Genomic DNA, 26,385 nt, shown 5'->3' on the forward strand with positions numbered 1-26,385 from the left:
CTTTGGGCTATTTTTGGCAGCTCCATTGTGGTTCGTACTGCGCCTGTGCAGTGCAGGGGGGGGTCTTTATCCCCCAAGGGGACCTTTCTCGGCAGAACACTGGCACTGCACCCACCCCAACTACTCTCATCACCATAGAATGACAATCCACGAACCCCTATCCACCCAAACCACCAACTACCAGCTGCCATGATGGTAGACACGGTTATACAGTATGGGAAGTGCGGGCTGCTAGAGGAGGGACTCGGAATACACGTCCCTGACCCTTCCCCTCCCATTTAGATGAAGCTCCGTCGGTTATATAGTGACGATGTAGATCACGTGTGCGCCGTACTCCTGTGTGTGTGTGAAAGCCTACTCGGCGGTTGTGGGTTTTTTTTTTTTTATCCTTGCTCGTTCGGCTCCTCCTCCACCCTACATCACAATCTTTTTGATTGGAAGTGCCTGTATCCGGACATGCGCATTATGCACAGGGGAGGAGAATGTACTAGTGCACCGGTCAGTGGATGTGGTTGGCGCGGTGTTCGGTTGTGGTGTGAGGTGAGGTAGTGCTGGGCTCAGTCGTGATGTGTGCGGCGGTTCTCTGTAGTCTCCATACTATGTCTTCCAGCCAGAGCTCTCCATGTCCGGGTTGTGTGTGAGGAGGGCCCGCTCTGCTCAGTCCTCTCCCCTCCGGTCCCTGTATCAGTCCGGCTCTGCTTTGTGTACATTTATAAACGCCTAACGAATTGCTGCTGTCTGAGGTAATGCTGACATTTTCTTATACGTCATATAAGAAGTATAATTAATATTCTGAAAGCAGAGGCCTGGGAAGTGGTGTTTGGCTTTATGTTGCACAGCTGTTTAATAAAACCAAACTATCATACTTAAAGAGGAAGTAAACCCTCCTACACATGTTTAGCTTGTTAGATAATACTTTTCTCAGGCAGCTGATCGCTGCCTGAGAAAGTGAACTTACTTGTCACATTTTCGTAAAAACCGCCGTTTACATTTCCGTGACGTCAGCCGCGCTTGCGCTGTGTGGTCGTGCGAATGCGGTGTATACTGTATTGCCGACTTTCATCTTCCTGCCTCTCTGCCTTTTTTTAATACGAGGCATTCTCCTCATTGCGGCAGAGGAGAAGTCTCGCGTTGTAATCCTATCCCTGCTCTTCCTGACACTCCCCCTTGTGACTGAAGACGTCACGCAGGGGAATGAATGCTTTGTTGCCTTAGTAACGGCAACCGAGATCGAGGCTTGGTTAGGATTTCTATTGACGCTACAGCGCATGCGCGAGATTTCCGGAGTGAAATCTAACTAAGGGCGGAAATGACGTCCGGAAAGGACGTCAAAGCCCCAATTTGAAATGGCGCGGGCGATACCCGGAAGGAAGATAATTTGGAAAAGAGAAAAAAAGGTATTTACAGCGCTCGTTTTGAGATATAACATATACAGAATGAAGGCTGATGTACAGTATTAGAGTAACATTAGTAAAATGGAATTTTTTTTGGGCGGGTTTACTTCCTCTTTAACTGCTTGCTGACCAGGCATCGTCTGGAAGTATTTTTTTGCTAGAAATTAAATTGGAACATTTTTTTTTTTTTTTTTTTTTAAAGTTCTCTATCATCTCTATCATCTCTATCATCTCTATCTCTATCATCTCTATCTCTAATTTTTTGCAGAGATCCTACAAAATAAAATGGCAACTTTTTTGGGGGAAAAACTACACTTTAATAAACAAAACACAACATTACCCCAATTTAATTGTATAATGGGAAAGATTATGTTATGCAGAGTAAATAGCTACCTAACGCGTCACTCTTTAAAATTGCGCACGCTCATGGAATGGCGACAAAATATGTGATACTTAAATCTCCATCGCTGAGGCTTTTAACTAGTTCCTGACCGGCGCACAACGATGTACGTTGGCAGAATGGCACGGGCAGGCAAACTGGCGTACAGGTACGTCCGGTTGAAATTGCCACCCTGCCATCGCATGCGCACCGCCGGCCGGGACCCCGTGGGTCCTGCAGACTCGATCGCCGCAGGGATGCCCACGATCGTCCCACGGGAAGGCTGAACGGGGAAATGCCGATGTAAACAGCATCTCCCCGTTCTGCCTAGCAACAAGTGACACTGATCTCTGCTCCCTGTGATTGGCGCAGAGATCAGTGTTCACTAACACGCAGCCCAGCCCCCCACAGTTAGTAACATGCCCCTAGGACACACTTAACCCCAACACTGCCACCCCCTGGTTAACCTCTTCACTGCCAGTGTCATTTACACAGGAAGTGGTAAATTAGTATAGCACTGATTGTATAAATGGCAATGGTCCCAAAAATGTCCGATGTGTCCGCCATAATGTCAGTCACAATAAAAATTGCTGATCGCCGCCTAGTAGTTACTAGTAAAAAAAAAAATTATTAATAAAAATGCCATAAAACTATCCCCTATTTTGTAAACGCTATAAATTTTGTGCAAACCAATCAATAATCGCTTATTGCGATATTAAAAAAAAAAAAAAGTAGAATACGTATATTTTTGGGGGATATTTATTATAGTAAAAAATGCGTATTTTATTTATTTTTTCTCAAAATTGTCGCTTTTTTGGTTATAACGCAAAAAATAAAAACTGCAGGGGTGATCAAATACCACCAAAAGAAAGCTCTATTTGTGGGGAAAAAAGGACGTCAAGTTTGTTTGGGAGCCACGTCGCATGACCGCGCAATTGTCAGTTAAAGCGACGCAGTGCTGAATCGCCAAAAATGGTCCGATCTGAAAGTGATTAAAAACGTTTATAGGCTACCAGTAAGGATGAGCTTCACAAACCGCACGTGTAGAGCCCGCCAGGAAGTTGGCACTGGGGAGTGCTAATCACAAGCGGTGAGACATTTCCCAATCTCTGCAGGATAATGTCTCGCTGCTTGTGATTAGCGATCCGCAGTGCCAACTTCCTGGCGGGCTCTGCACGTGCTGTTTGCTCATCCTTAGTTACCAGTTTAGCGTTTTAGAGCAATCATTTTACTGCAAGACTTCCTCTAACGATCATGGCAATACCTCACGTGTGGTTTGAACCTCCTTTACATATGTTTGTGCGACTAAAACCCCTTCCACACTGACTTGCAGCCGTAATACAGCTAAAGCCTCGTTTGTTTTAACAGGACTTTAGCGCTTTTTGCCCACTAGTGGGGTGCTTTTAACCCCAAAGAAGGGGTTTAAAAACACCCGTGTTGCGGCGCTTTGGAAGAGCTGCTTATTCATTTCAATGGGCAGGGCATTTTGGAAGTGCTGTATACATCACTTTTTTTTTTTATCACTTTTATTCCTATTACAAGGGATGTAAGCATCCCTTGTAATAGAAATAAGGATGACAGGTCCCCTTTATTGAGAGATCTGGGATAAAAGACCCCAGATATTTTGCCTTTTTAAAAGCTAACAGAATAAAAAAAAAATTTAACTTTAAAAAACAAAAATAATCATTTTGTTATGGCTCGGGAACCTGAAGGGATGTTGGGTATGTCTGTTGTCCTGCAAGAGCATAGAGACGAGTGCTGGCTTGGTCTTAGCCCTTGTACACACGGTCAGAGATTCCGACGGAATGTTTCCTATCGGACCGTTTTGTCGGATATTCTGACTGTGTGTGGTCTGCATCGGACTGTTTCTGTTGGAATATACGACGGACCAACTTTTCGGTAAAATTTTCCGTCAAAATGCTCCGATCGGACATACTCTGATCATGTGTAGCCTACTCCGACGGACAAAGGGCCACGCATGCTCAGATCAAATTCCTAGACCAAAGCTATTGGCTACTAGCCTGAACGTAGTCCCGTCGTAACGAAATAACGTCATCACGTTATGTACAATCGGATTTTCCGACAACTGAGTCAGACCGTGTGTATGCAACATCACTTCCGGACCTCTTCCGGAATTAATCCGACGGATTTGGTTGCCGGAATCTCCGACCGTGTGTACGGGGCTTGCTCATCTTCCTGCTCTGCAAACGACTGCATCGAACTGCTCCCAGGCTTTACCAATAAGTCAGCTGTGGGAGGAGCATCCTTCCCACAGCTTCTAAAAGTGATTCCATTGCAATTTTGTCAGTGGGATCATTTTTTTTTATTTATTTTTTTACGTGAAAGAGATTCATAGTAAAAAATGACACCGGGGTTAGGGCAGCTAGCTGCTAACAAAACGCTAGAATTTAACTTCCAAGTAATGTATTTTTACTAGGGGCCGGTCATCTAGTGGTTAAATGCATTTTAGTGCACACATATAATGCCCAATTTGTTTGGTAAAATGGTTTGTTGTGAACTGTTTTTTCTCATATCGTCTTCCAGGACAGCCTCTGAGATATAGGGCTCCTCCCTCCGGGACAGGAAACACGTCAACCCAATCAAATAAAAGGTGTGGTCCTCCAGGCCCTCCTCAGTTTTTGTGTTTCCTGCCGGACGGGAAGGAGCACGTCGGAACTAGTAAGGGCAGCTCCTTCTTCTCAGGGGTTTGTCCTGGGGGGAGCACCTGGTGGACCTGACCCTTAGCACCCCTCGGTCCGTTCGGAGGGAGGAGAGGGTAGCTATCAGTCATCGCTGCCATTTAAACGTTAGGAGAGAACGGGACCCCGATGAGCGGCAATCTTCCCCCCTCTGTGGCGCTAACCGCTCGTACCTGGTCGGTCGGAGGCGGGCGAGAGACGTTCGTTTCACCTGCTGGCGTTCGGGTACTGTGAGTGGTGCGTTCGTGAGGAACGCACGGCGGGGGGCGGTGTCTTTGCGTTCCGGCATCCGGAAATGGGAGAGACGCACTTCCGCCTGATTCGCGTCATCTGGGGGCGCCGCAGGACCTGTTCCAGTCCTTTGGGTGCGGCGGTGTGACTACATGGTTGCCTGGAGCGGTGTGAAGGCTCAGAGAGACTGAGTGAGACACAAGAACCATGGAGGGTGCAGTTGTGCAGGTGGACTCCGGTTCAACAGGCTCCAGTACCTCTCAGGTAAGCTTGGTGAGGGCAGACCAGGACTTACACTGGGGGGTGGAGGGGTCACTCTGACCTTAGTACCTTCCCGGGGTGGAGAACCTGCTGGTGAAGGGGGACACTTCCTAGGCAGACCCTAGAAGCACAGTGGTGTGGTCAGGGGTGGTATTGTAATGGGACCCTGTTTTTTCGTTGTTTTTTAGGTTAAACAGGACAGAGCCCAGATACCTTTGCCCAGAAGGAAATGTGCCGTGTGCGGGGCTAAGTTAGGCACCGGTTTGGAGAAGCCGCTTTGCCCGGATTGTGTCAGTAGCCTGGTGAAGGAGGACTCGGTGGCAGCTTGTCACAAGGTTTTGACGTCCGTAAAGGATGAGATAGCATCCACCTTCCAGTCATTTAAAAGCATGATGGATAGGGTGCAGGGTCCTTCTGTCTCTTTACCCAGGGCCGTGAGTATGCCCTCCTTATCTGAACCACGTCAGGAGGAGGAGGTGGATAGGGAGAGGTTACCTAGGTCATTAGCCTCCTCTAGGACAGAATCTACTTCTGAGTCAGAGGGGGAGGAAGAATCCATTAGATCAGCCAGATACAAGTTGTCTTTGGACGATGTGGGTGACCTCCTCAAGGCTATATATGGAGATCAGGGAAGAACAGGTCCAGCTTTCAAAACACGACATGATGTATCAGGGGTCGAGTGTGCTGAAAGACAGGGTATTCCCCGTCCATAAATCGCTGGTTGAGGCGATTCTGCTGGAGTGGGAACAACCGGAAAAAAGGCAATTTTTTTCAGGTAGCCTTAAAAGGAGGTTCCCTTTTGAGACGGATGCGGTGCATCCCTGGAACAAGGTTCCCAAATTGGATGCTCCCTTGTCTAAAGTCTCTAAGAAGACAGATTTGGCCTTTGATGATATGGGTTCACTCAGGGATCCTATGGATAAGAGGGGAGATGTGCTGCTTAAGAGAGCCTGGGATGCCTCTTCCATTGGGCTTAAACCAGCCTTAGCAGCTACCTGTGTGGCCAGAAACTTAGAGTGTTGGCTTACACAGTTACAATCGCATATTTCAGCTGGCACTTCTAGGCAACAGCTGTTGAAGTCCTTTCCGCTACTGTTCAAGGCAGTGGGGTTTTTGGCCGATGCCTCTGCAGAATCAGTCAAATTGGCTGCTAGATCTGCAGCACTAGTGAACGCTGCCAGAAGGGCCGTTTGGCTTAAAACCTGGTCAGGTGACGCAGCTTCAAAATTGAAGCTATGTGGTTTACCCTTTTCAGGGGACCATTTGTTCGGGCCCGGCCTGCAAGAGGCGTTAGAGCGCACGCAGGATAGGAAGAAAGCTTTCCCAGAAAGGAAAAAGAGACCTGAAGGGAAGCGCCTTTTTCGAGGCCCTAGGCAGCAGAACCTGCAGGAAAGGGAGGTTCGCCCCAAAAAGCATTGGACGGGTCAAAAGGGAAGGGGCAGAGGAGGAATCTTACTCAATCCTCCTCAACCCTCCCCTAAAACCCAGTGACTCCTGCGTCCCGGTGGGAGGAAGACTGGGGAAGTTCCTCCCACAATGGGATGCTTCAACCGAAAGTCCGTTCATTCGAGATGTAATAAGGAACGGCTACAGGTTGGAGTTTGGTTCAGTTCCCCTCCCCAATTTTCAAGTAACCAGGTTACCAAGGGACCAAGAGAAGGCAAAGGCTCTGGGTCTTCTCCTGGGGGATCTGGTGGACCAAGAAGTACTGGTGCAGGTGCCTCAGGAGGAGCGAGGCTTGGGGGTTTACTCCCACGTATTCGTGGTAAAGAAACCTTCGGGAAAGTTCAGGCTAATACTGAATCTCCGCCGCCTGAACAGATTCATAAAATACAAGCGGTTCCGGATGGAGTCAATCTTCTCGGTAACCAAGTTTCTGTTTCAGGGCTGTCACATGGCCACCGTGGATCTCAGGGATGCATATTTGCATATCCCGATTCATCTGGAGTTTTAGAGATTTCTCAGGTTGGCGGTGAGGTTGAACACGGTGTGTTACACCTCCAGTTTTGAGCTCTCCCTTTCAGGCTTTCAGCCTCACCAAGGATCTTTACAAAGGTTCTGGCAGAGGCACTGGCCCCGTTAAGGCTCAAGGCTATAACAGTGATTCCATATCTGGACGATCTACTGTTCATAGCCCAGTCGGCCCAACAGCAGCAGAAGGATGTACAGGAGGCCTTGGGTTTCCTGCGCTCACTGGGGTGGCTAATAAACCAGGAAAAATCCCAGTTGACCCCCTCACAGGAGGTCCTGTATTTAGGATACAGGATTTCTTCGGTGGAGATGAGGGTATTTCTTCCTGCGGAGAAGATCAGCAAGCTAGAACAGGCGGTAGCCCAGCTTCAATCAGGTCGGGAAGCCCAGATCAGGGAGGTTATGAGAGTCCTGGGGTTGATGACATCATGCTTTCCAGCGGTGGCCTGGGCAAGGCATCATCAGCGCCCTTTACAGAGACTCATGCTCCGTTATTGGGATGGCAGGCAGCAGAGCCTGGATCAGGTTATGCCCCTATCCTCGGCAGTCAGGAGGTCTCTGTGGTGGTGGCGGGCCCAGGTCAACCTAGACAGGGGTCTTCCCTGGTCCCCACAAGCTACGGTGGTGGTCACGACCGATGCCAGTGCGCTGGGTTGGAGTGCCCACCTAGAGGGAATCTTAGCCCAAGGTACCTGGCCGAATCTAGAGACAGGTCGTTCCTCAAACCAGAAGGAGCTTCTGGCAGTTTGGAAGGCTATAGAAACCTTCCAGTCCCAGTTACAGGGCAGGGACCTGCAAGTTCGTTCAGACAATGTAGCAGCAGTAGCCTACCTGAACAAGCAAGGGGGAACCAGAAGCCCCGCGCTGCAGGTGATTGCAGACAGAATCTTCTGCAGGGCAGAGAAGAACTTGTCCTCAATATCAGCCATTCATCTGAAGGGAACTCAGAATTTGCTGGCCGACTTTCTCAGTCGCCAGAAGATAGGTCAGGATGAGTGGTCCCTCAACAAGGAAGTGTTCGCGGAGATTGTGTCATGCTGGGGAAGGCCAGAAATAGACCTATTTGCAAGAGAAGGCAACAGGAAGGTGACGCAATTTTTTTCGGTTCACCCACAGGATCGGGTCGGGGGATAGATGCCCTTGCCAATCCATGGCTGTTTGGCCTGTGTTATGCCTTTCCTCCTGTAAGGATGGTGGCGGAGGTTCTGCAGAAGTTCCGATCGGAAGCTACGGACCTCATTTTTGTGGCTCCTTTTTGGCCAAGGAGACCCTGGTTTGCCAGCATAAAGAGATTGGCTGTTCATCCTCCACTGTTTCTACCAGTCAGGGAGGATTTACTTTCCCAGGGGCCGATCCTGTATCCTCAGATAGGCTCAAGCTTGCGGCCTGGTATCTGAGGAACAGATCTTAAGATCACAGGGTTTTTCAGAAAGAGTGGTTAAGACCTTGTTAGAATGCCGTAAACCAGTTACTAGAGCAATTTACGCCAAGATAGGAAAGAGGTTTAATTCCTGGTTGCGAGAACAGGGGATTGCAAGTCCTGGGGTCCCGGCAGTCCTAGATTTTCTACAAGCAGGGGTAGAGCTGTGCATATCTATCAGCACTCTAAAGGTACAGGTGGCGGCCTTAAGTGTTTTCCTTCAGTCCTCCCTTCAGCAGAATCCTTTTGTCAGGAACTTCTTCAAGGCTTTAACTAGATCCAGGCCTGTGAGAATGAAGACCTGTCCTACTTGGGATTTGGCCTTGGTTCTTAGGGCTTTGACCCAAGATCCATTTGAACCATTAGAGGGAGCATCACTTAAGTGGATGGTACTAAAGACTGTGTTTTTGATAGCGATCACGTCAGCTAGAAGGGTCAGTGATCTGCAAGCGCTCTCGGTCAGAGAGCTATTTTTGTTAATTTTAGAGGACAGGGTAGTACTTAAGACTGACCCTAGTTTTCTTCCTAAGGTGGTGTCCACTTTTCATAGGACACAGGATATTATTTTACCAACATTTTTCTCAACCTCAGGAGAGGATGAGGCGAGATCTTTAAGTTTGTTAGACGTCAGGAGAAGTCTAATTTTTTTAGAAGCCACTAAGGTCTTCAGGAAGTCAGACTCACTTTTTGTTAATTTTTCGGGCGCCCGCAAGGGCTGCAAGGCGTCCAAATCGTCTATCGCCAGGTGGATACGAATGGCGATAGTTAAAGCCTATGAATTAGAGGGGAAGCAGGCACCCTTAGTTAAGGCACACTCTACAAGGGTGGTTTCTGCATCATGGGCAGAGAGGGCTGGAGCCTCTCCGGAGGAGATCTGCAAGGCAGCAATGTGGTCCAGCTACTCAACGTTTGCAAGACATTACCGTCTGGATTTATGGTCTGATAAAGAGCAGACTTTTGGACGTAAGGTCCTCCAGGCAGTGGTCCCGCCCTGACAAGGTGAGCTCCTTGCTTATCATCTCAGAGGCTGTCCTGGAAGACGATATGAGAAAACCGGAGTTAGACTTACCGGTAACTCTTTTTCTAGGAGTCTTCCAGGACAGCCTGGTTTCCCACCCAAAGTTGTTTAAGTTGGACTAAGTGGTGAGGATGTTTACTAACGTCGGTTCTTGGAGTAAAACTGAGGAGGGCCTGGAGGACCACACCTTTTATTTGATTGGGTTGACGTGTTTCCTGTCCCGGAGGGAGGAGCCCTATATCTCAGAGGCTGTCCTGGAAGACTCCTAGAAAAAGAGTTACCGGTAAGTCTAACTCCGTTTTTATTTATTTTTATTTTTTATTTTTCTGTCAGCTTTCTTGTAAAAGCAATCCTAATGGCCAATTAGCTGCTGGATTGCTTTTTACAAGCAGCAGTAGAGGAGGGACCCCAGCACCCCCCCCCCTTTCCATCACTCTCCCATCCCACTGGGAGACATGAATGTTCAACCATCACTTACCGCAAAGCTCATGGAGGACTGGCAGGTCTCTGTGCTCTATAGTATAGGAAACTGGAAGCAACAAGCATTTTCATCACTTCCAGTTTCCTGGATGTAAACACACCATTTTTAAAGGGTGGTGCACACATTGGTACTGCATGCATACGTAAATGGCTATCGCACCACATATGTGAGGTATCCCCTCGAACATCAGAGCAAGACTATTTATTTTAGCACTAGACCTCCTGAGTAACACTAAACGGGTAACCCATGAAGGCTTTTAAAGCATTGCTTGTGAAAGTTTGTTGCCATTCCACGAGTGTGCGCAATTTTAAAGCATGACATGAATGGGTATCTTTTTTTAATTTTTTATTTTTTTTCCTCTGCCTAACACCATCTTTTACATGTTACAAAAAAGGGTTATAGATTGTTTTGTGTGCATTAAAATGTATTTTAACAACACGTTTGCGTTCGAAACACCGCTGCGTAAATACAGTGTGAGAAAAATTTGGAAAACGCAACATTTTGTTCTGTAGGATCTCTATTTAAAAAAAATATATATATATATTTTTTATTAGTCATGCTCAAAATTTTGCATACCCTGGCAGAAATTTTGGCATTAACCACTTTAGCCCCGGAAGAATTTACCTCCTTCCTGACCAGGCCATTTTTTGCGATACGGCACTGCATCACTTTAATTGCTGTACATAAACAAAATTTGTCTTTATTTTTCTCACAAATAGAGGTTTCTTTTGGTGTTGTTTGATCACTTCTGCATAAAGAGCTGCACGATTCTGGCCAAAATGAGAATCACAATTTTTTTTTTGCTTAGAATAAAAAGATCACGCTTCTCGTGACATAAAATCTTTCACATTATACAGAAAAAAATGGAATAACTTTACCTTTTCTTTTCTTTAAAGTAATTAAAAAAAAAAAAATTGCATTTGAAAGATTGCTACGCAAATACACTGCGACATAAAATATTGCAACAACCACCATTTTTATATTCTCTAGGGTGTCTACTAAAAAAAAAAAAAAAAATGTATATGTTTCAGGGTTCTAAGTAACTTTCTAGCAGAAGAAGAAAATTACTGACTTGAAACCAACAAATGTCAGAAAAAAGTTTAGTGTTTAAGTGGTTAAACTTTTTTCACTTACACACAGTCTATTCCATTGACAAATTGTTACAATATTTATACTTAAGTTCAACTGATAAAGAATGTTTTGATTCTTGGCAGACTGCCCAGTTTTTCTCCTTCCTTTCTTTTGAGGGCTGTGGCTTTAGAAGAGCAGAGAGAATTCTTTGCATAGAAAGAATTGTGAAACACTTTAGTCAAGATTGCGATAACGATTCTTGACGATTAATTGTGCAGCTTTACTTCTGCGTTTTTTATTTTTCTCAAGTCGTCTTCCAGGGTTTTCCCTATTTTCTCAGTGGGAGAAGATCAACTCCCGCCCCCCACCCCGAGAACTGAAGGACCCTGGGCACAGTGGAGGTTCCCAGAGCTTCAGGGACCATACTTCCTGCTCCCCTTCCTTACCTGACTGGAGTCAGTTTGCAGGATGTTGCCAGAGGTCTCCCTGGTGAGTCCCCCGTCTTTATCCCTCAGCACAATGGCCCTGTGCCCCTTCCTACAGGAGGGAGCAGGAGGCGATAGCATTCTCAGGCCAGAGGCTGTTGCCGGCTTGGGTGGTATTCTGGTGTGTTTCGGTGCCATTTTGCAGAGGATTTCCGGAAGTGAATTATGCTGCACGTGCTGCTAGAGTGCTGCACTTCCAATTCCGGGACTACTAGAAAAATGGCAGCGCAGCATTCAGGACGGCGCTGTGGGGGGGATCTCACAATTTGGATCCAGAGGAGACTGCGTGGCAGGGAGCAGGCATCCACAGCTCTCATCAGTATGGAATGAGAGGAGGCAGTATCGGCAGCCGTTCAGGAGACCACAGGGGGTGAGTCTATCCAGGTTGCGGGGGTAATGAAGGGGTGAGTCCCCTAGCCCTTACCCTCGCAGGGGGTCACAGTGAAGGTCCATTTTTGGCCAAATTGAATTCTTTCTTGCAGAAGCTATTGCCCTGAGTGTTGCCAGTAGACCTAGGTCTAAAACGCCTTCCCGTTATAAGAGGTGTGGCTATTGCAATGAAAAATTGGCGCCAGAGCACACCAAACCTTTTTGCTACAAATGTATACACAAATTGTCCAGGAAGGAGACCCCACAGGTCATGAGAGATTTTCATCCAGTACAGACAGAAATGCTGTCTACCCTCAAGGCCTTTTAGGCAAGTCTTAATACTAGGAAGGAAAAGTCTCATCCTAGTAGAGGGCTTATCCTTTCAGGAGAGTGCTTCTTCACATAGGAGTGATAGATATACACGCACCGAGCCCCAAAAGACCCCAGCTTTTCAAGATTCTGAGAAAGAGGAGGTTGAGGATTCCACTCTGAGCCCTCCTGAGGAGGGGGGAGGGTGTAGACAATAGCCAGGAAGAGGAACACTACAGACCAGGCAGGCATATATTTTCAGCAGATGAGATGGAGGGTCTCCTGGGGGCATGCTTCGGAAGAGATTCAGGAGCCAGAAGCACAGATGTCTGCCCAGGTTAGGATGTATCGAGGTCTGATTGGATCTCAATCCAAAATCATGCCGATCCACCAGTCCCTTAAGAATATTATTCTGAGGGAGTGGAAAGCGCCAGAGAGAAAACTTCTAAAATTTTAAAACCTGGAAACACAGGTGCCCTTTCAATGAAGAGAGGGCACCTATGTTGCTGCTGCGGCAGTTAAACTGTATGTACGTCTGCAAAATCGCAGCCCTCCTTAATTCCGCTAGAAGGGCTGTATGGGTTAAGACCTGGGATTGGGACCACGCATCAAAAACAGGGTTGTGTGGTCTATCATTTGAAGGATCCCTCCTTTTTGCAGGTTTTGTACCAGACCCTTTCCAGGTCCACTGAAAAGTTTCCTGTAAAACCTAAAAAAAAAATGAAATGAAAAAAAAAATGAAAAGGAAAGCTGTTTTTCGTGGCTCCCAGGTCAACGTCCGTTTTAAAAATCGTAAAGAAGGCAAGAAATGGGGCAGTGGCAAGCAGAAAGGAGGTCTCCTTTTCTCAAGCCCAAAGCCTGCAGACCAGGATTCCAAGTGACGCCAGCACCAGGCTGGGGGGGAGGCTCTCGCACCTTTGTCATGCAGTGGGAACAGGTCTCTGAGTCCTCTTGTCCTTCAGTGCATAAGGGAGGGCTACAGACTGGAATTTGTTTCCAGACTTCCCAATCTTTTCTTCTGACCTGTCTACACAGGGAAAGACCAAAAGCTTTAGGACTCTTGGAGAGTATGACACAGTTGGCAGTCCAGGGGGTCATCCTCCCAGTATTAACTAATCGGTGCAAGGATTTTATTCCCATGTCTTTGTGGTTCCAAAGCCCTCTGGGAAATACCGCTTGATTATAAATCGAAGAAAATGAAACGCCTTCCTACAATACAAGAAGTTTCATAAGGAGTCGGTGTACATGGTCAGGAAGCATCTGTTAAAGGCGGTCTTTATGGTCACCATAGACCTAAAGGATGCATATCTGCATGTTCCCATTCTTCCGGAGCATCAGGTATTTCTTCGTTTTGCAATAAACACAGATCAGGGTACCCAGCACTAGCAATTCCGGGCCTTGCCCTACGGACTGGCAGCCAGCCTGAGAGTCTTTACGAAGATTCTAGCAGCCTTACCTGCCCCTCCAGTGACACTGATCCCCTATCTAGATGACCTATTGGTCTACAACCCTTCCAGGGATTCTCTGCTCTTAGATCTAGACAAGGTAATAAGCACCTTGGAATCCCTGGGATGGTTGATCAATAGGGAGAAGTCCTCACTGACCTCAAACCAAGATCTACCTAGGCATTCTGGTAGACTCAGTAGCACAGAAGCTGGTGAAGGAAAAAGAAGGGGTAGAAGTGGCGCTATCCCCTAATTCATCCAAATGAGGGATGTGCTGTCTAAATGCTTTTGCCAAAATATATCTTCCTTTTTAATTACAAAGAAAAAATGCAAAAAAAAAGATTGAATTGAGAGATTTTTTTGTTGATAGTGTTAGACCCCCTGGTGGGTTTTGAATTACCCCAAAGTTTGGAAAAAAATCCTTACTCCTTTAAAAGATCCTTTCCAGACCAACTCCCCAGGTTTTTTTTGTATAAAAAGAGCCTGTGCAATAATTGTAAATGACCAAAAATTGTTGCTACCAAAGGGAATCCACAAATAAGTAAAAAAAAAAAAAAAAAACTGAGCAGAAAGTGGGTTAATTTTCAGTATTTAAATGTAGGGTCCTAAACTCAAATGGTAAAAATAGTGAATTTATAAATAATGAAAATGATTGAATTCTAAAATGCAAAACCAAGTCCTGTGTTTGGGAATTTGTGGCTACTACCAATATAAATATGATTATTACAAGTCTACGTTATTTTTTGCGCTATAAACAAAAACAGAGTGACAATTTTTTGGGGGGGTTTTTTTTGGATAAAAAAAAATTGCAATTAGCGATTGCTTTGCACAAAAGTTCTAGGGTATAGTTTTATAGCATTTTTATTATTTTTTTTTTTTACTAGTAAGGGCAGCGATTTTTATTGTGACTGCGACATTATGGTGGACACATCGGACATTTTTGACACATTTTTGGGACCATTGTATTTTTTATACAGCAATCAGTGCTATTTAAATGCACTAATTCCTGTGTAAATGACACTGGCAGTTAAGGAGTTAACCACTAGGGTGCAGTGAAGTATTATGTATGACGTTGTGTTTGTTTTTTTTTTTTTTTTTTTTGTAAGGGCCGTGGCCTGGCATGTGACGTCACTGATCATCTTTCCCTATAAAAGGGAAGAGACGATCGGTGACGGCCACAGTAGGAAGCACAGGGAGAGGTTTGTTTACACAGACCTCTCCTCGTTCTTCAGCTCTGGCGGCGTGCTCCCGACCCACGGCTGGGCACTTAAAAGGCAACGTACAGGTACGTGCTTGTGCCCAGCCATGCCATTCTGCCGACGCATATGTGCAGGAGGCGGTCCTTAAGTGGTTAAAACTGTTTTTTTTGCTAGAAAATTACTTAGAACCGCCAAACATTATATATATTTTTTTTTCTAACACCCTACAGAATGAAATGGCGGTCATTGCAAAAAAAAAAATTCTGCATGTTTTGCGTTACAGAGGAGGTCTAGGGTTAGAATTATTGCTCTCACTCTACCGATCGCGGCGATACCTCACATGTGTGGTTTGACCGCTGTTTTCATATGCGGGAGCTACTCACGTATGCGTTCGCTTCTGTGCACAAGCTCGTCGGGACGGGGTGTTTTAAAAAAAAAAATATTTTTTTTACTTGATTTTATTTTTACACTTTTTAAAAAGATAAAAAGTAAATGGATCCCTTTTATTCCTATTACAAGGAATGTAACCAAAAAAAAGGGGGGGAAAAAAGCATGACAGGTCCTCCTTAAATATGAGATCTAGGGGGCAAAAAGTCCTCGGATCTCATATTTAGATGCAATAAAAAAAAAAAAAAAAAAGTCATTTGAAAAAAATTTACCTTTTTTTTTAAGAGGTATGGGCGGAAGTGACGTTTTGACGTCGCTTCCGCCCTCCTATGGTATAGAGACGAGTGGGGCCCATCTTAGCCTCACTTGTCTCCATACCCAGCCGAGCAAAGGACCCGATTGGCCCCGGTAAGCGGCGGAGGGAGGGGGTGGCACCACTACCGCCGCGGAGACCACCATTATTGCACACAGGTCCGCCTCCTGTAAAGGATATCTCATTTGAGGCAGCAGCAGCTGCTGCTGTTACCGAGATATCCCTCTTCAAAGTACCGACGTAGATGTACATGAGGCGGTCCTTAAGTAGTTAAAAAGCTGTGTGAGGTGTTGGACAAAAAAAAAAAAACTTGCAAATTACAATTGAACAAGTAAATACATATATAAATGTGTAAATAAATTTATAGTCCAAAGACATGAAAAAAAGTGACTCGTGCACAATGTGGCAGATGCCGTGACTGCTTCTTAATATTCTGAAAAACCCCCGGTGCGTTTATTTTTTGTGCATGTAGTGGTTTTTCACTCACCAGATGCCCTGCCCCTGCAGTGGTAAATGCGCCTTCACAGTGTGAGCCCCTGTGTCGCTATGTGGAGCCTTTCTGGGAGCTTTGTTTTTTTTTTTTTTCAGCATAAGCCAGTCATCTCATTCAAATAATCCATAAAAAAGAGGAATATCCATAGTGCAGTATTGTTTAACCACTTGCTTACTGGGCACTTAAACCCCCCTCCTGCCCAGACCAATTTTCAGCTTTCAGCGCTGATGCACTTTGACAATTGCGCGGTCATACAACACCGTACCCAAATGACATTTTTATCATTTTTTTTTTCCCCACAAATAGAGCTTTCTTTTGGTGGTATTTAATTACAGCTGGGAGTTTTATTTTTGCTAAACAAACAAAAAAAGGTGCAAAATAAATGAAATAAAAAATCATGTTTAATAGTTTGTTATAAAATTTTGCAAACAGGTCATTTTTCTCCTTCATTGAAATGCGCTGATGAGGCGGCACTGGTGGGCCTCGATGGGCTGCACTTGTGGGCACCGATGGGCTCGGTTAAGGCGGCACTGATGGGCAAAGATGGGCACAGATGAGATGGGCACGGATAGGTACCACTGATAGATGGGACTGATGGGCACTGATAGGTGGCTCTGATGGGTGGCACTGCTGGGCACTGGTAGATGACACTGATGGGCACGGATATGTGGCATATGAGGTGCAGCACTGATGGGTGGCACTGTGGGCACTGATGGGTGGCACTTTTACTATATGTATGTTGCAGGGGGCAGGTGGGCACTGATGACTTGGCCGTGATCGGGACTGAAGTCCCTCTCACGGCCGCCAGTGATCGGCTTTTTTTTTTTTTTTCTCCTCGCGCTGTCAGTGCGAGGAGGAAAATGGCAGATTTACCGGCTCTGTTGTGATCACATGATCAGCTGTCATTGGCTGACAGCTGATCATGTGGTAAGGGGTTGGAATCGACCTCTTGCTTCGATCCGTGATCAGGTGAGTCTCATAGACTCGCTGATTACAGTGCGCGCCGGGCACGCAGGCCGCTCGTGCACGGGACGACGTCAATAGACGTCATCCCGGCAAAGCAGGTCCGCGCTGTAGCTGTCATTCGGCTATAGCGCGGATCTCTAGTGGTTAAAACTCAAATTTTATTAAATTTAAAAAGCTACTGACATTCGCCAGTGTTAAAAGCAATACTATTGCGGCTGCCGCCGGTTCCCACAGCTCTAATGGAGAGAGAGTGCACCCTATGGCCAAGCCCTATGCATTTTGTCATCTGGAGCGGCCATATTGTTACACCTCTCGTCTTATATAGGGTGCAGTGTCTTTGCCACTCCTGCGCAGACCCGTAGCCGCCATTTTAGTTAAGGGCAAGTGGATTTCTCATGCTTGCGACAAGTTCCTAATAAAAATAATGTCCCTGTTTATGAAGTTAGGTTGGCGGTGTGCAAAGTGGTACTGTCCGAAGACTATTTGTTGGCCATGCAAGGGGATAAGGCACTGCATCCTATATATGGTATACTATTACATTAGAGCAGCATTACTTCCGGTCCTGTATTTTCTCAACATTGTACTACACCCAAATCCTTTGGCTAACAAAATGACAGAATATGCATAAAAATTACACGACTAAAAATTGATGAATATAAGCTGGTGCTTCCGCAGGACAAGGTGTAGAAGTGGATTTCCTCAGCCGGCAGACTGTTCACCAGAGGGAATGAGAGTTCAATCCTGAGGTGTTCTCTCTTGTGTGTCAGCAGCGGGGCACCCCAGAGATAGACCTCTTCACCAGCAGGGTGAACAGGAGGGTCAAATGTTTCTTCTCCCTGACCAGCGAGGGGTACGAGGGGGTGGACACGTTGGCAAAAGAGTGGGATTTCAGCCTAGCTTATGCTTTTGCCCCCTTAGCACTGATCTCAAGAATTATACAGAAATTGAGTTGGCCCAGGAGCAGTTTAATTCTGATCACCCCCTGGTGGCCCAAGAGGACCTAGTTTTCCACTCTGCGAAGCTGATCGGCGACCTCTCCGATGCGCCTTCCAGAGCGTCAGGATCTTCTGTTTCAGGGTCCACTCTACCACCCGAACCCAGGATTTTTCAAATTGACGGCTTGGCTCTCGAGACGGAGAGCCTGTGCAGGAAAGGGTACTCTGAGAAGGTAATAGAGACCCTTTTACTGAGCAGAAAGCCGATTACTAGATGCATTTATGCCAGGGTTTGAGGGGCCTTCTCTAATTTGGTGTGAAACGAGGGGGGCCTTTTCAACAGGACATTCCTACAATCCTAGACTTCCTACAGGAGGGAGTGGATTGAGGCCTGGCAACAAATACCGTTAGGGTCCACGTGGCAGCACTGTCTAGCTTTTTGGACAGAAGGCTGGGTCTGGATCTATTAGTCAAAAGACTTTTGACGGCTAGTGAGAGGTTGTCCCTGTTTCAAGTGAGTAAATTTCCGCCGTGGGACTTTGTCTCTAGTCTTAGAGGCCCTAACCAGGGCACCTTTTGAGCCGTTGGCTCAGAATTCGGTTAAATTACTTTTTTAAGACCGCCTTCCTTCTGGCCATTATAACGGCCAGAAAGGTAGGCTATTTACAGGCTCTATGAAGGAGCGTTTTTTGTTTGTTGGAGGACAGAGTCATCCTTAGGCAGGATCCCCTGTACCTTCCTAAAGTGGCCTCACGGTTCCATATTTCACAGAACGAGAAGAAAAGAGCCTTTCGTTCACTAGACGTTAGGAGGTCTGCTGCTTTACTTAGAGTAAAGGAGTTCAGAAGATTGCATCATCTGTTGGTCAGTTTTTGTGGCACAAAGAGGGGTGTGCAGGCATCAAAAACGATTGCTAGTTGGATTAGACAAGCTATTTCCATAGCTTATGAACAAGCAGGTAGTGCAGTCCCAGCTAATCTCAAAGCACATTCTACACGGTCTCTGGCAACCACTTGGGCAGAAAGGGCTGGAGCATCGGTAGGTCAGATCTGCAGAGCAGCAACGGGGTCAAGTCAGAACACGTTCCTGAGACATTAGAATGGAACTTCTGTTGCCTCTTTCATCAGAAATCAAAAAAAAAAAAAACCCTAAATGGGACTTTGACAGACCACCAACACATGCAAGGACAGTATAAAATATAATATTTATTAATACAAAAAATCATAAACAAGGACAGACTAGCATCTGAACAGTAACAATATGTAATACAATGCCAGACAAAAAAACAATACAGCCATGTAACAACACTTCTACTCTCATAGGGATTGGATATCCCAAGACCCAACACGTTTCCAGTTTTGCTTGAAAACTTTCATCGGGGTGGAGAGTGAGAGGAAATACAATGTAATAATAGCTTGTGATTGAGCCACTTCTCAATGGGAGATACAAATATTATTCCGCATGGATGCAGCCAGACCACAATACCAAGTCCCCTATGATGACCCTGGATATTAGCACATCCCTAGAAGTACAAGTTGGTGTAATTACATCTCCACTGTCTCCCTAAGGTAGTGCAGGATAAAATAGACCCCCCCCCCCCCCACCAAGATAGATCCAAGCCCAAAATATGGCCCCCATATTTTTGATCTATACATAGGGATGGGACCACCACACTGCCAACGCTGACAGTGGCAGCTCCTTTTCTTGTCTTTCGGCAGAAAGGTCCTGCAGGTGGTTGTCCCACCCTAAGGTAGGCCTGAGCTACTTGCTGTTCTCTCATTGTGTTCTAACTGTAGGGGGATGGGACTGCCTGGGGGAGGAGACCAATCGTTGTTCCTTTATACTAGGAACACAACGTGGGTTTGTGTGTGTCAAATTATATAAATAAATTTATTCACACCCCGTTCTGGCTGTCAGGAGTGATCGCGGGTGTCCGGCGGCCACCAGGCATGCGCATTGGCTCCTCGGTGATGCCGCACTCACACCCCCTTAGGGCTGTAACAACTAATCGATTAATCGACAACTAATCGATTAATCGACAACTAAACGATTATGAAATTAACCGATTATTATTTTCCTAATCGATTAATCGGCCAGTAACATAATGGGGTTAAAAAAAAACTAAAATCCCTCTCTACACCGATGCCTTTTGAGCTGCTCTGCTCCCAGGGCCCCTACCAAGCAAAGCTTATCTCTAGTATTTACCATATACTCCAGCAGAGGTCCTCTCTCACTGCCCTATCCCACTCCTACATGGGCAAGTGGACGCAGCTCCTTAATCAACAAATCACTCTCCCACAATGGTCCAGAATTTGGTCCTCCACCTCTAAAATTTCCAGATGTGTGGCACAGAGAGAGACAGCATATAAAGTCCTACTGTTCTGGTATAGGACCCCCGAGGTTATTCATCGGTATGACGCCTCTCTTTCTCCCATGTGCTGGAGGTGTGGGAGGACCAAGGGCACGCATTATCATATCTTTTGGCAATGCGCTTTAATTACTCCTTTCTGGTCCATGGTATCTCACATGCTCCAGCAAATTTTTGACACCCCCATTCCATTGGATCCTGTCCACCTTCTCCTAGGCCTTCCCTTCCCGGAGTTGGGGAAGGCAGCTAATAAATTAGCCTCCTATGTGCTGCTTGCTGCTAAAAGAGCTATCCCCTCTAATTGGTTGTCTACTCAGCCCCCAACCCAGACTCAGCTGATACAAACCGTCGGGGACATACGCAGGATGGAGCATTTGACGGCTATGGTGGAGGACGGGATTGACCGGTTTGGCGTGATCTGGGCCCCATGGGATGCCTCGATTTTTGGGCTCCCACGGGAGCCCTTGGTACCCCTAGCCACCCGATTGGTGCCCGTCCCCTAGTGTTCCCTGACCTTCTGGCTCCCTGATGTTTTGTATTGTGTCGGTACTTCAAGTCTGTTTCTGCTGGCCCAAAGGCCATTTGAAGCTTACCTTACCTCCTGAGGAAATTTATAGTGGTATGTAGCCCTCTTATGTCAGATATTAGTTACGTTATTGAAGCACCTGCTCAAGACCCCAACCTCTGCTTTACGATATGTGTTGTCTCTCAGCCTTTTTATTTTCATAAGGTTTTACGTAAAACTTTTCTGTTTATTTCCTTTCTGCATTTTATTTTGCTTTGTTTTCTTTTAGTTATCTATTTTTATCCTTCCATTGCTACTGTATATCTGTAGTCACCATGAGGTTATATCAGTCTCTCCAATAAGGTATGCACCAGATTTTCTTAGAATATTGTCAGTTCTGTATCTTTTCATTTTCTGTAAAAAAATTCTCTCAATAAAAATTACAATTTAAAAAAAAAAAAAAAACTAAAATGAGCCCTTTATAGTACAAAAATATAATCACTACTACAAATATTACTTTCACTGTTCTACAATAAAAAAATTAACCCCTTCCAGTAGTGATTACCTGCGCCTTTTTTTTTTTTTTTGTACTATAAAGGGCTAATTTTTGTCTTTTTTAACCCCATTGTTACTAAACGTCTTAGACCTGGTTCACATCTATGTTTATTGGTGCTTATTGTAGAAACGCACTACATTTAATTTACATGGTTTCCTATGGGACACGTTCATATAAGTGCTTTTTTCAGCTGCTGCATATTTGGAAAGGGTCAGGGACTTAACGCAAAGCGGTGCTTTTTTTGGTTCAATATACTTCAATAGAGAAGCTGCAGAAAAGGATGTAGTGTGTTTTTGCAGCAATTTGTCTTTTTTAATCTGCCCAAAAAAAAACAACAAAAAAAAAAAAAAAACTAAATTGAAGTAAAATCACGTGCACAAAAATCGAAACGCACTGCAGAAACAGATCAAAAGCAAAAACTGCATAGGTGTGTATCGAGCCTTATGCTGGTCTCACGGATCAATTTTCTGGTGAGAATATTCAGATGAAAAATCTTTGTACATTCACTGAATGAAAGAATTCTATTTCCAAATTTTCCCATCACTGTGGTTGAAAATGAACGTCAATTTGACCGACCTTTTTTTTTTTTTTTTTTTTTAAGGGTATTAACCAATTAATCGATTTATGAAAATAATCGTGAGTTGCAGCCCTACACCCCCTATACCCCTTGAAGCAGCCGCCCTACAGCAATGCGATTCACACAGGGGAGCCATGGTGCATGGTTGGCAAGTGATTAATATTTAAAATAACTGATGATCATGCCAAAAAACTTTTATTTAACCGCCTGCTGACCGACTCACGCTGATATGTTGGCAGAATGGCTCTGCTGGGTGAACCTCGCCCCCCCCCCCGTATGGGTATGTTGTGCCCTTTAAGAGCCGCCAGAGGGCGCGTGCGGAGGGGGTCCTGATGCGAGATCGTGGGCACGAGAGCCAGCGCACGTGTACACACAAATCCCTGTTCTGTCAGGGGAGAGGAGACATCTAGTTTGTTCTTGATCGCCCCCTGGTGTTAACCTCTTCCCTAACGGTGACATTTACACAGTAATCAGTGCGTTTTTATAGCTTAAATCTCTAGCTGTGGCTGAATTCTTTGTTGATCTACCTGACCTTGGCTTGGTATGAAGAGACCCCCAAATTTCCCACTTAAGTGATTGAATAGTACCGACTGTCATATTCAAGGCTTTGGATATCTTTTTATATCCTTTTCCATCTTTGTAAAGTTTCATTACCTTGTTACACAGGTCTTTTTGACTTTTTTCTTTTATACCTCCTCGTGGCTCAGTGTGTAGCCTGCTTGGTGCAAACTCATTGACTATTTATACACAAACACTAACTGTGATTTAAAAAGCCACAAATGTGGGCAGTTAACCTTTTTAATTGATTTTTTTTTTATTTTTTAACCATAGATTTTTATTGTTTCATGGTATACGGTACAAGGTAGGTAACGGCGCAACATGTCAATTGTACATAATGAGAACAACAGCAGAACAAATAAAAAGGAGAGAGAAGGGAAAAAAAAGAGGAGCTCAGGGTTTACACAATATCACAAATATGCAGGCTTCTTATGGTATAGTAGGAAATGTCCTCAGTGGGAGGTAAAACCCGTCACCCCATCTGGATACTTGAATAAGCTATAGTAAGCAGCCCGACATTGGCCCCAAATGGGGGTCCCTAGATCTCCATCTCACAAATGTATATGCTCAATAGTTTTGGCTAGAGAATGAAGGAGGGGAGAACTTCTACGGGTGTAGCACAAAACATATAGCATAGCTCAGAGTTGTAGTAGTTATCTGTAACAAGAAACAACGTGTTAACTGGGGGAGCAACACCGGTAAACGGGGTTATAGCTTCAGGTACTGACGGGGTAGGGGGTGTCAGTTTAGTAGGTCTGTCATAGGAGGTTTGCATTTAGGGCCTTTAGGCCAAAGGTCTCAGTTGTTTCGGAAGCCAGGGATTAGGAGGTGGGCTTTGGCGTGCATGAATTCCATCAGGCGGTGGTTATTTAAAAGTGTGATTATTTCCATGCTGGAGGGGGTTGAGGGGATTTCCAGTTTTTGGCGATGGATAAGCGTGTAGCTATAAGAACATTGGAGAGAATGTGTCGAGTGGGTTGAGGCCAAGATTCCAAGTCGAGGCCTAATAGTGCTAGTTGCAGAGTCGGGGGTACAGGAATCTTTAAAATGGATAGGAGGAGTTTGGATAGCATAGACCCGGTGGGGTTAGGATGGGGCAGTCCCACCATATGTGGAGTGGGGTACCCAGGGATCCACAGTTTCTCCAGCACAGATTGCTTGCAGTTGGGTATATGTGGGCCAGTTTGAGTGGTGTGAGGTACCAATTATGGTATATTCTTTTGGACTGTTTCTCAATGAAGTAGGCATTTGGAGAATTTCAGGAGTGCTTGGAGCGAGCGGAGCCATTGCTGGGGAGTGTAGGTGTGTTGTAGTGAGTGTTCCCATTTTAACATCGTGGGGGATTTGAGAGGTGGGCAAATTTCGGTGAGGAGTTTGTAGCAAAATGAGATCCCTCGTTGGTGGGGTGAGGTGAGATTGAAGAAAGTCAGTATGTGCCAAGTAGTTAGGTTGTTAGACCATTGTACTTTAGAAAGAATCGATCATGTTCTCAGGTACTTGAAGTCCTTATGGCTTATGTGAAAGGTAGAGTGTGGAATGATTTGAGGGTGGATCTCTGGTACAGGCTTCCGAGATTGAGGATGCCCAAGGTTGTCCATGCGGAGAGATCGATGTCAGGAGTGAGGCTGTGCAGAGCTGTCGGCGGTATATGCTGGAGCAGGCCTAATGGGATACCCGTAGAGGTTTGTATGGTAGATTTCCACACCCGGATGGTGGCGTTAATTGTGTCTAGGAATGAATGGGGCTCATGGTGTTGCAGTAAGAGGGCGCACAGGATCAGTTTGGGTTGGGAGGTGAGTGCCGCTGCTTCTATTTGTACCCATGTGGTTTGCAGAGTAGTGTTCCACCAGGCTTTGGTCTGGGCTAGTATAATTGTTTTGTAGTAGGCCATTAAGTTTGGTGCTCCCATTCCTCCAGCGGCAACCAGTGTGCAGAAAGTGGTGTTTTTAAGTCGTGAACGTTTGCCATTCCATATAAATATATTTAATAATGTTTTGCAGTTGGGTTAACTTTGAGGAAGGGTACGGGAAGGGTTCGGAATAGATACAGAACGTGGGGTAGCGGGAACATTTTAGCGAGGGCGATTCTGCCTGCCCAAGAGGCAGTTGTGTGTTGAAGGTCTTGACTGTTCTTCTGTAGTTTGGCTATGAGATTGCTAAGATTGAGAGAACGTAAGTGTGATGAGTTGGATGCCCAGGTACGTAAGAGTGGCGTTAGGTGCCCACGAGAAGGAGGTGCAGTTGGTAATGGCATGTTTGACCTGTTGGGTCAAGCCAATGCCTAGCATGCTGGATTTGGATTTGGAAAAATGTATTTTATAGTGGGAAATTTTGCTGAATAGTTCCAGGGTGTCGTGGGGTACTGGAAGTGAGGTGGTAGGGTTAGTTAGGGAGATAACCTCATCTGCGTACAATCCAATTTTGTGTATGGTTTGTGCTGTCGTTATTCCGGAGATGCACAGATTATCTCTAATTGACTGGGCTAGGGGTTCCATGACAAGGGCAAATATCAGGGGCGAGAGTGGGCACCCCTGACGTGTCCCATTTGGAGATATGAAAAGGGTCTGACAGTAGCCCTGAGGTTAACACTCTGGCACTGGGGGAGGAGTAGAGGGCCAGTATGGCTTGCAAGACGGTCTCCGTAAAGCCAAATTTTCGGAGGACTGCAGTTGGGTAGGACCCATCTACCCTGTCAAACGCCTTCTTTGCATCAAGGGAGATGAGCATAGAAGGCGTCCGATGGTGTTCCACCCATTTTATCAGGTCAATGAACCTGCAAGTGCCGTCTAAGGCTTGCCTGCCAGCCACAAAACCCACCTGATCTATGTGAATTAGGTGTGGTATGATATCAGATAGTCGCATAACCAGGAGTTTGGCAAATCGCTTAGTATCAGTGTTTAGTAGGGAGATGGGTCTGTAGCTGGCAGGCTGGTCGTCGGTTTACTTGGTTTTGGGATAGTGACAATAGTAGCTTGGAGGGATTCTGGTGGAATGGAGCCCGTGGTTGCGATAGAATTGAAGGAGTGGCATAAGTAGGGGAAAAGGAGTTCAGAGAACGTTTTGTAATATTCGTTATTAAATCCATCAGGGCCCAGGGCCTTATGCAGTGGTAGGGAGTTGGCTGCTGCAAGTTCCATTGGAGAGAACGGGGAGGAAAGTTGAAGAACTTGTTCCGGTGAGAGTGAGGGAAGGTGAACGCTGGCGAGGAAGTTATCAGTTTCAGAGGAGGAGGGTGGTAAGGCCGAGCCAGTTTGTGAGATTGTATAATTTGACATAATAAGAGCTAAACTGATCCACAATGAATTTAGGATTGGTATGTTTTGTGCCATGGTGGTCTGTAAGGAATGGGATTTTAGATTGAGTTGTTTTGCATATGAGTTGTTTGGCTAGGTATGCCCCAGGTTTGTTGTGATGTGAATAGGTTTGTAGGCGGAGACGTTTAAGATGGTAGTCAAAGTTGGACTGGAGGTGATCACTTAGAGCTTGCCTAGCTGTTTGCAGTTTAGAGGTGCGCAGAGGGGAGGGTGGAGGATTGGACGGATGATCTGTCTATCAAAGTGCCCTGACAAGGGGGGGGGGGGGCTGTACGTGACGGCGCGCGGCCGGGAACACAGCTATTGAACTGAAAGCTGTGATGTTCCCCTGCTGTGATCAAACAGGCGACGGAGGCGACTCTCCTCTTCTCTCGTCTCAGGTTAGCTGCTATGAGGGGACACGCTGGCGGCTATGAGGGGACGCACTGGCTGCAACGGGGGACACTGGCTGGCTGCATTGTATCAATTGTATCATGTGTGCAATTTCTGACCATCTCCTGTACCACGTCCGCAGTCTCTGACCATCTCCTGTACCACGTCCGCAGTCTCTGACCATCTCCTGTACCACGTCCGCAGTCTCTGACCATCTCCTGTACCACGTCCGCAGTCTCTGACCATCTCCTGTACCACGTCCCCAGTCTCTGACCACTTCCTGTATAACAATATTTTTTAAAAACACAGT

The 26,385-nt window shown here is 45.9% G+C and overlaps 1 protein-coding gene across 1 annotated transcript in view; it reads left to right on the plus strand.

The window, feature by feature from the left end:
* The first annotated feature begins 393 nt into the window (after window positions 1-393).
* The window catches only part of LOC143974909 (uncharacterized), a 32,775-nt gene continuing 6,783 nt past the window's right edge, over window positions 394-26,385 (plus strand). Inside the window, exon 1 of the mRNA XM_077476707.1 lies at window positions 394-540. The gene's annotated coding sequence lies outside the window, so the exon portion shown is untranslated. The remainder of the gene's footprint in view (window positions 541-26,385) is intronic.

The sequence above is a fragment of the Lithobates pipiens genome, unplaced genomic scaffold (genome assembly GCF_037356315.1).
Source record: "Lithobates pipiens isolate NorthernLeopardFrog02 unplaced genomic scaffold, aLitPip1_a1.2 Scaffold_13, whole genome shotgun sequence".
NCBI classification, from domain to species: domain Eukaryota; kingdom Metazoa; phylum Chordata; class Amphibia; order Anura; family Ranidae; genus Lithobates; species Lithobates pipiens.